Raw genomic sequence first — 8,819 nt, 5'->3', positions numbered from 1 at the left:
TCGGGGTCGCGGTGGGCGCTGGCGCCTATCTCAGCTACAATCGGGCGGAAGGCAGGGTACACCCTCGACAAGTCACCACCTCATCACGACAACTAGTTTTTTTTTTATAGTAAAACTGAAATATGCAGTTTTTAGTGATTAGAGCCATAAAAGATTAATAATGCAGGACACCATTGATTTTAATTCATTATTAATTCTGAGAAATCACAGTGCAAAGATAAATAAAATCCCATTAAATATAACTGGGATCCAAAATGTGCCCCACTCTAAGTGATACATCTGTATTATTATTATTATTTGTTTTACTTTCAACATATAAGTAACTGTTACGTCTGTTTGGCATTGTGATGCCGGGTTCGATTCCCTCGAGGATGCGTCGAAATTGAACACAGCAAAGGTAAGATATTTACAATTTATTTAAATAACAAAAAGAGCTATATAACAAAAATGCTAGAGCTAGTAGAATAAAACAAACAAAGGACGCTAGCATAAAAGCTAGGATATATAACAATGAGAAATAAACTGGCACGTAGGCACATAAAACAGTAAAACAAAAACTTCAGCATGAGAACTGGAATGAACAATGAATGGCTAGCGTGAAAAGCTTAGCGAGAATATACATACGAAATAGAGTGCAGGCGTAACTTGTTGCGTGAAAAGCAAATCATGAACCCAGGCTGAACAAACAAAAGAGGACGGCTTATAAAGTGACGGTGGTTATCTGTAGCAGGTGTGCGGGGCGTGAGCAGCAGGTGAACTGATGTGTAACCATAGTGATGGACAAAAACAGGAAATAAACGGGTCGGACTGAAAATGAAAAAAACAAATATGTGAAGATCTGAGCAGCAGATCGCAACAGTAACAAGATCAACTTCAAATATATCTGTCAATTTTACGTTTGAACTATTATTTTTGTTTGTTTTAAAGAAAACTTAGATTTTTTTTTTTATATGGGCAACCACACAATATATGCAATATTTTTTCCACATAAAACAATTCAAAAGTGAAATTTTTGAAGTAATTGGAGCCTTAAAAATAATACATTATATCAGGGGTAGGGAACCTATGGCTCTAGAGCCAGATGTGGCTCTTTTGATGACTGCATCTGGCTCTCAGGTAAATCTGAGCTGACGTTGCTTAACACGATAAGTAATGAATAATTCCACTTGTTAAAAATAACGTTCAAAATATAAAACATTCTCATGCATTTTTAATCCATCCATCCGTTTTCCCACCGCACCTGTTCAAAAAGCTGCGTTAATGGTAAGAAGTTATTTATTTAGTATCAATTAGTGTAGGGCTTGCCCTCCTGGGGGTTCCTCAGACCACCAAGCACCGACATGAGAGCCTGTTTCAGGGTTACAATATTGTTTTATTTTTCAATAAGTCTCTCAGTTGCTATTCAGCAATTGTCTTTTTCTCTTTCGTTCCCGCTTGCGCTCTGGCTCCAGCCCCAACCCCGTCTCTCCTCCTGGTTGCTGCTTATAACAGAGCGACAGGTGATTAGAAAACAAGGCCCAGGTGGGCCTTCTACGCACCTGTCGCTGGTTTCCAGGCCGGTCCTGGCACATCCCCAGTTCGCTGCAGGCCACGCCCCCTCCACAGTTAGCTTCAGAATAACAATGTTATTACAAAGAATAAGAGACCTATTATACTCTAGAAATGTCTTAAAAATGCACGCGTTTAATTGTGTTCAGTGTTAAAAAAAATATTATATGGCTCTTACGGAAATACATTTTAAAATATTGGGCTTTTTGGCTCTGTCAGCCAAAAAGGTTCCCGACCTCTGCATTATAGCATTGATTTTTTTTTTTTTTGAGCAATGTTAAAAACAGAAAAATGAAGACAAAAGAAAAAAAACAGCCTGCAAGGCAGTTTTGGGTCAACATTGCAACTTTTCCTCGTTAGATTTCACATCATTCCACTTTTTTAAATTTTTTTTAAACATTTTTGCAATATCATTTCCAGAATGTGTGGCGGGCCGGTAAGCAATTAGCTGCGGGCCGCAAATGGCCCCCGGGGCCACACTTTGGACACCCCTGATTTATGATCTAATATAAAGTTACATGGAGCAGGGAAGCAAGGAATCAGCAGACCACTTGATGATATAAACATGGGCACACATGGAAGTGATGACGTCTGTCTGTGTTAGCACTTATAATAACAATATCACTAACACTTAGTTAATATTCCAGTCACCAAATGTAAATTGAGTATTGTTGGCGCTTTTTGAACGGTTATTTATTGTATTTTATGGGCGGAATAGTTGAGCTCTCATTGGCCCTGCTGTAAGCTGACTTTTATTTACGTCTAATATTTCGAATGCATAAAAAAAAAGTCCATCCGTCATGTCTTTCATAATGATTGTGAACGATAGGCAAACTAACAAAAAAAGTGCAGTTCCCCTTTAAAGTACCAATCAATGTTTATTTATATAGCCCTAAATTGACAGTGACTATGAGAAAGCTTGGAGAGGACCGCATATGTGTGCCCCCCCCCCCCCCCCCCCAACCCCCTAGCTGACCAACACGCCGGATTGTAGTCAGCTGGAGGCGTGTCTTAATGAAATTAAACTATGGATGTCCGCTAACTTTTTGCAACTCAACGCCAAAAAAACGGAAATGATGATTATCGGTCCTGCTAGACACCGACCTCTATTTAATAATACAACTTTAACATTTGACAACCAAACAAACAAGGCGACATGGTAAAGAATCTGGGTATTATCTTCCACCCAACTCTCTCCTTTGAGGCACACATTAAAAGCGTTACTAAAACGGCCTTCTTTCATCTCCGTAATATCGCTAAAATTCGCTCCATTCTGTCCACTAAAGACGCCGAGATCATTATCCAAGTGTTTGTTACGTCTCGTCTCGACTACTGTAACGTATTATTTTCGGGTCTCCCCATGTCTAGCATTAAAAGATTACAGTTGGTACAAAATGCGGCTGCTAGACTTTTGACAAGAACAAGAAAGTTTGATCACATTACACCTGTACTGTATATACCTTTATATACATATATACATACATATATACCTATACTGTATATACCTTTATATACATATATACATACATATATACCTGTACTGTATATACCTTTATATACATATATACATACATATATACCTGTACTGTATATACCTTTATATACATATATACATACATATATACCTATACTGTATATACCTTTATATACATATATACATACATATATACCTATACTGGCTCACCTGCACTGGCTTCCTGTGCACTTAAGATGTGACTTTAAGGTTTTACTACTTACGTATAAAATACTACACGGTCTAGCTCCATCCTATCTTGCCGATTGTATTGTACCGTATGTCCCGGCAAGAAATCTGCCTTCAAAGGACTCCGGCTTATTAGTGATTCCCAAAGCCCAAAAAAAGTCTGCGGGCTATAGAGCGTTTTCCGTTCGGGCTCCAGTACTCTGGAATGCCCTCCCGGTAACAGTTAGGGATGCTACCTCAGTAGAAACATTTAAGTCTCACCTTAAAACTCATTTGTATACTCTAGCCTTTAAATAGACTCCCTTTTTAGACCAGTTGATCTGCCGTTTCTTTTGTTTTTCTCCTCCGTCCCACTCTCCCTTGTGGAGGGGGTCCGGTCCGATCCAGTGGCCATGTACCGCTTTCCTGTGTATCGGCTGGGGACATCTCTGCGCTGCTGATCCGCCTCCGCTTGGGATGGTTTCCTGCTGGCTCCGCTGTGAACGGGACTCTCGCTGCTGTGTTGGATCCGCTTTGGACTGGACTCTCGCGACTGTGTTGGATCCATTATGGATTGAACTTTCACAGTATCATGTTAGACCCGCTCGACATCCATTGCTTTCCTCCTCTCCAAGGTTCTCATAGTCATCATTGTCACCGACGTCCCACTGGGTGTGAGTTTTCCTTGCCCTTATGTGGGCCTACCGAGGATGTCGTAGTGGTTTGTGCAGCCCTTTGAGACACTAGTGATTTAGGGCTATATAAGTAAACATTGATTGATTGATTGATTGACCGAATGCAATGGATGTCAAGCAGATCTAACATGATATTGTGAAAGTCCAATCCATAGTGGATCTTACATAACCGTGAGAGTCCAGTCCAAAGTACTGTACACATATTCGGTATTTTCTCAGTGTGTGACCGACTTAGTAGATCAATGGCCGAAAAGAAGAAATGAAAATTTAAAAGTGAGTCAGCAATTTTATGAAAACTGCATTTGTCAGCTGATCAAAAGTGGAAGAACGCAGCTTTAAAAAGTGAAAATCTGCATTAAAATTATTGATTGAAACTTGTATTAGTAGATTGCACAGTACAGTACATATTCTGTACAATTGACCACTAAATGGTAACACCCCAATAAGTTTTTCAACTTGTTTAAGTCGGGGTCCACATTAACCAATTCATGGTAACATTGCACAGTCCTTTTCTTTCAAGTATTCACACTAAGAAGTTATCCTTATGACAAAAGGTTTTCCGTCTTTGAAGTCAGCATGACTTACAAGCAAGGCCTCTGTCAACGTGTCATCGCTGCAGAGGTCGGACGTATGCAACGGATTCTACTTTCATGGAAAAGTACAAAAACAAGGGACAAAAGAAGTCAAGTAGTCAACCCCCCAAAATTACTTGCACTATAATTGGATCAAACGGGTTTGTTGTGAAGACCCAGGCTGACCTCTGACCCAAATAAGCAGCCCGATAATCGTAACGCAGCATCTGTGGAAGAACGTTTTCAAGTTGGATCTTTAAGTCTAGTCTCATTGCGTCTGGAAGGTTTGTGCAGTTCAAAGGCAGAAAGCTTCAGGTTATGACAATGTGAAAGTCTTTCATAACAGCCAGATTTGGACTCTTTTAAAGCCAATTGTCATAAACATTTGACCAGATGTAAATTCAGTTTTGAATAAACACTTTTTTATTCTCTTGTTCGTGTTTCTTCCTTTTGCATGTTGATAGTCGCTTGTTTACAAATCCCCCTGTTTTAAGACTATGTTAAAGACTTCCAAGCCATTGTTTTCGAATATTACAAAAAATACCTTAGAATGTACATGTTCAAAATAACATATTCAAGGATTTCCATCATGCAAGCTGGTTTGTGCAGTTGAAAGGCAAAAAGCCTTTCCGACTTCAGGTTATGACAATGTGAAAGTCTTTAATAACAGCCAGATTTCAGCATATTTGGACTATTGAAACCAATGGACATAAACATTTGACCAGATGTGAGTTTTAATTTAAATTCAGTTTTGAATAAACCCTTTTTAATTCTCTTGTTCCTGTTTCTTCCTTTTGCATGTTGATAGTAGATTGTTTACAAACCCCCCTGTTTTAAGACTATGTTAAAGACTTTCAAGCCATAGTTTTTGAATATTTGAAAAAAACACCTGTTAAAAATAACATATTCAAGTATTCCCATCGTGCAAGCTGGTGTGTGCAGTTGAAAGGCAAAAAGCCTTCCTGACTTCAGGTTATGACAATGTGAAAGTCTTTCATAACAGCCAGATTTGGACTCTAAAAGCCAATTGTCATAAACATTTGACCAGATGTAAGTTTTAATTTAAATTCAGTTTTGAATAAACACTCCCCCCCTTATTCATGCGGACTGGACACTGGCCGAGAGTGGAGTCGGCTGTCCTGGTTGCTTTGTTGGGTCTGCTCCTGTCTCTGGCCATGTTCCCTCCACCCCAGCAGACGATGGCGTGGAACACCGCAGAGGCCACCACAGTGGATATGTTTCTTTTACTTTTTATTCATAGCTGTATGTAGAAGTGTCTGCTTGTATCTGCTGCTTTAATGTCTTTAATGTCCTATGTGTTCTTTGATGTTTGATGTTTCCCTCTTACACACATGGAAGAGGGATGTGTACTATGGCTATGAGTTGTTTTTTTCCCTTGGCCTCAGTCTGCACCCCCTCTCCAGGGCCCAGGCTAAGACCGATTTCTTTATTTTATTTTAATCTTCTATTTTTTTCTCCCCCCCCCCCCTTGTTTACCTGTATCTCATCTTTTTTTTGTAAGGGGCGCTGGAAGCCGGCAGACCCGTCAGCGATCCTGTTCTGTCTCCCTGTAATGTTTGTCTGATTTTGAATGGGATTGTGCTGAAAATTTAAATTTTCCTGAAGGAACTCTTCTGATGGAATAAATAAAGTACTATCTAATCGAATCGAATCTAATCTATTCCTGTGTCTTCATTTTGCATGTTGATAGTAGATTGTTTACAAACCTAGATTGTTTACAAACCCCCCGGTTTTAATACTCTATGACTTAAGCCATTGTTTTCGAATATTAAAAAAACACCTTAGAATGTACATGTTAAAAATAACATATTCATCAATTTCAATCGTGCAACTTGCTGCTATTCAAAGTTTGAGCGGAAGCCTAATATAAAAGTTTACTAGTGAATAGTTAAAAGTCTTAAAATGTTGTTCTGACATCACAGCCATGAAAGAGGTCTTACATAAAAGACACAATTCATAGTGCTTCTATTCACACACATCGCATATTCTCTGTCTGTCACCACTTTTTAATGAAGCTACGTTGCAAGTCTACTGCTGAGAATTATTATTTTTTTGTTAAAACCGCTTCAGTTTTTTCACGATGCCGGTGTGGTAGATTGGTTTAGCCACTATTACAAACAAGTCATTGTTGAACTTCAAAGCAATACATCCTGGAATATAGTTTATGGCGTCCTTACATGTATGGCTTATTGCAGAGGTTCTCAAATGGGGGTACGTGTACCCCTGGGGGTACTTGAGATTTTTTTTTAAATATTCTAATAATAGCAACAATTCCAAAATCTTTTATAAATATATTTATTGAATAATACTTCAACAAATAATGAATGTAAGTTCATAAACTGTGAAAAGAAATGCATCAATGTTGTGTTGACAGCTAGATTTTTTTTGTGGACATGTTCCATAAAGTGGAGGAGTTCAAGTACCTAGGAGTCTTGTTCACGAGTGGGGGAAGAGTGGATCGTGAGATCGACAGGCGGATCGGTGCGGCGTCTTCAGTAATGCGGACGTTGTACCGATTCGTTGTGGTGAAGAAGGAGCTGAGCCGGAAGGCAAAGCTCTCAATTTACCGGTCGATCTACGTTCCCATCCTCACCTATGGTCATGAGCTTTGGGTCATGACCGAAAGGATAAGATCACGGGTACAAGCGGCCCAAATGAGTTTCCAGGTCTCTCCCTTAGAGATAGGGTGAGAAGCTCTGCCATCCGGGAGGAACTCAAAGTAAAGCCGCTGCTCCTCCACATGGAGAGGAGCCAGATGAGGTGGTTCGGGCATCTGGTCAGGATGCCACCCGAACGCCTCCCTAGGGAGGTGTTTAGGGCACGTCCAACCGGTAGGAGGCCACCATTAATTGATTGATTGATACTTTTATTTGTAGATTGCACAGTTCAGTACATCCATCCATCCATTTCTACCGCTTATTCCCTTTTGGGGTCGCTGGCGCCTATCTCAGCTACAATCGGGCGGAAGGCGGGGTACACTCTGGACAAGTCACCACCATCGCAGGGCCAACACAGATAGACAGACAACATTCACACACTAGGGACCATTTAGTGTTGCCAATCAACCTATCCGTACAATTGACCACTAAATGGTAACACCCGAATAAGTTTTTCAACTTCATGGTACAAATATATACTATCAGCATAATACAGTCATCACACAAGTTAATCATCATAGTATATACATTGAATTATTTACATTATTTACAATCCGGGGGGTGGGATGAGGAGCTTTGGTTGATATCAGTACTTCAGTCATCAACAATTGCATCAACAGAGAAATGTGGACATTGAAACAGTGTAGGTCTTACTTAGTAGGATATGTACAGCCAGCAGAGAACATAGTGAGTTCACATAGCATAAGAACAAGTATATACATTAGAAGTACATTTGAGTTGTTTATAATCCGGGGAGATGGGATGTGAATGGAGGAGGGTATTAGTAAAGTGTTGAAGTTGCCTGGAGGTGTTGTTTTAGAGCAGTTTTGAAGGCGGTTAGAGATGCACTTACTTTTATACCTGTTGGGAGTGCATTCCACATTGATGTGGCATAAAAAGAGAATGAGTTAAGACCTTTGTTAGATCGGAATCTGGGTTTAACGTGGTTTGTGGAGCTCCCCCTGGTGTTGTGGTTATGGCGGTCATTTACGTTAAGGAAGTAGTTTGACATGTACTTCGGTATCAGGGAGGTGTAGCGGATTTTATAGACCAGGCTCAGTGCAAGTTGTTTGACTCTGTCCTCCACCCTGAGCCAGCCCACTTTGGAGAAGTGGGTTGGAGTGAGGTGTGATCTGGGGTGGAGGTGTAAAAGTAACCGGACTAGCTTGTACTGGGATGTTTGGAATCTAGATTTGAGGGTTTTGGAGGTGCTGGGGTACCAGGAGGTGCAAGCGTAATTGAAAAAGGGTTGAATGAGAGTTCACGCTAGAATCTTCAAGGTGCTTTTGTTGACCAGAGAGGAGATTCTGTAGAGGAATCTCATTCTTTGGTTGACCTTTTTGATTACCTTGGTTGCCATTTTATCACAGGAAATATTAGCCTCTAGAATGATAATATCACTGAAAAAAGGTTGAGAACCACTGGCTAAGTGGATGATAGACACGATGTTGTCGATAAATGACAGGAACGTAAACATGTACCGTCCTTCACTTCCGGTTGTAGGAAGCAGCAGCCATTTTGTGTGCCTCGCGTCTTCATGTCTGCACGAGATGGGCGGGTTTATGACGTCACGTGGTACAGTAGCTGCTCTAAAATCAGTCGGAAAAATAACGTGCTTTTTTTCCCATCCACTTTTATCATGTAC

The sequence above is a fragment of the Nerophis ophidion genome, linkage group LG05, assembly GCF_033978795.1.
Source record: "Nerophis ophidion isolate RoL-2023_Sa linkage group LG05, RoL_Noph_v1.0, whole genome shotgun sequence".
NCBI lineage: Eukaryota > Metazoa > Chordata > Actinopteri > Syngnathiformes > Syngnathidae > Nerophis > Nerophis ophidion.
This window is presented reverse-complemented; position numbering follows the sequence as displayed.